The sequence below is a fragment of the Tupaia chinensis genome, unplaced genomic scaffold (genome assembly GCF_000334495.1).
Source record: "Tupaia chinensis unplaced genomic scaffold, TupChi_1.0 Scaffold000037_4, whole genome shotgun sequence".
In the NCBI taxonomy this organism is placed as follows: Eukaryota; Metazoa; Chordata; class Mammalia; order Scandentia; family Tupaiidae; genus Tupaia; species Tupaia belangeri.
The window spans coordinates 9,759-11,492 of record NW_006159487.1 but is presented as its reverse complement, the minus strand read 5'-3'; the positions used below and the strand labels follow the sequence as shown (position 1 = coordinate 11,492).

The 1,734-nt window shown below is 52.0% G+C and overlaps 1 pseudogene; it reads right to left on the bottom strand.

Annotated features, from left to right (window-relative positions):
• Window positions 1–476: 476 nt before the first annotated feature.
• LOC102473603 (DTW domain-containing protein 2 pseudogene) lies at window positions 477–1,467 on the bottom strand (annotated as a pseudogene).
• Between the last annotated feature and the right edge of the window lie 267 nt (window positions 1,468–1,734).

Sequence of the window (1,734 nt, the reverse complement as noted above, 5' to 3'; positions counted from 1 at the left end):
TAGTATTATCATATGTTATTCTCATTCTGGGGGGGGGGCGTTATTTTCCAAATCTTTTTAGTGAATTTTTCTAGGTCCCAGGTTCTATCTCCTACATCTGAGATTGGATCTTCTACATCATCTAATCTGCTTTTGATATTTTTGAGGGAGGTTTTTACTTCCTGTATCACAGCTTAATCATTCCATTGGATTCTTTTTTATGATGTGTATCTACTCTTTTAGACGATTGAAGAACTTCCTCACCTCCTGGAACTCATCGTCTTTTTTCTCCTGCATTTCCTGGAGTTCATTGCCTCTCTTCTCTTGCATCTCTGTTAGATTGGTCACTAGGAATAGTTTAAATTCTGGCTCTTGGTTAGATCTGGGGGGTGAAGTCTGGGTAGAGGTCTTCGGTGAAGAAAGGGTCCGCTCAGAACTCTGATATGGATGGCTGCTGATTGGCTTGTCCTGGCTCCTGGCTAGATCTGTTTGGGAAGTCAGAACAAGGGACACTCAGAAAATGTCCTTAGCCTGGCTGCATCAATGATGATCATTGTGGAAGGGTAAACAGGAGACTTTAACAGAAATTCTTTCTAATTAGCAGCTTCGGCCACTGCATATTATATCAATGTACCAGACTTCTGGCAAATAGTTGCAAGTTCAGGATCTCTTTCTTTACTGAAGGGACGGCCAATTGTTCCTTTACATTTCTCCTGGGGGAGGTATGCTGCTAGCAGAGGTACAGACTGCAACACTTTGTTTTCCTCTGCTGGGTGCTGGATCACTTACTTGTGGGTTGAGATGTGCACAGGGTACATGGGGAGAAATGGACATGAACACGCTTTCTGAGGCCAACTGCAGGGGCCACGCTCGGGGCTCCGCAGGCAGCTCCCACAGCAGGTAGGCACTGGCGCTGTCCGTCTCTGTGTCCCAGGCGTCGGCCACTGACACTGCGTCGCCCTCCTGCCTCTTCTTGTTGTTCGGAGCCCTGGGGCTCCAGACCCTGGGCGGCTGTGCGACTGGGTCCTGGGGTGTTGGTGCCCCGGGGTGTTGGCGCCCCGGGGTGTTGGTGCCCCAGGGTGTTTGCCTCTTTCCGTGGCTCCATGGCTGGTACCTGTCAGGCGGTGGCATTGAGGTCCCGCTGCTGCCAGGGGGCGCCACGTGCCAGAAAACCAATCCCCCCTCCGCCCCGGGGTGTTGGTGCCCCAGGGTGTTTGCCTCTTTCCGTGGCTCCATGGCTGGTACCTGTCAGGCGGTGGCATTGAGGTCCCGCTGCTGCCAGGGGGCGCCACGTGCCAGAAAACCAATCCCCCCTCCCCCCACGCGGGGCTCTATGCGCGCATGCACGCAGATATGCCTCTCCAGGCTTTCTTTAAGCGCACTTGAATGTTGCATCCTGTCTAATGTAATACTCTTTTTAAAAAATGTAATATTCTTTCTTTCAAGAGTGAGTTTCACCTCCTCAATCTCATCTTCTAGGCCTTCCATTTTCGCTTCTATTTGCTTTCCTTGCATGATGTGTTCTGGTTTCTTTCTTCATTTGCATCAATCATCGACTTCTACTCTCAGAGTTGCTGTTCTGTGTGCGTTCTTAGCTGATCCGCAGGCTCGTGCAGTCCTCGCTGCCCGTCGCCTCTGCGCCGTCTAGTCCCTGCCAGAGTCTGCAGGCTCCACATCCCCCGGCTCCTCTGGCTGCTGCTCCATCGCTGTGTGCCCAGAGACCCTCCGCTCAGAGCCCGGAGAGGAGGCTCAGAC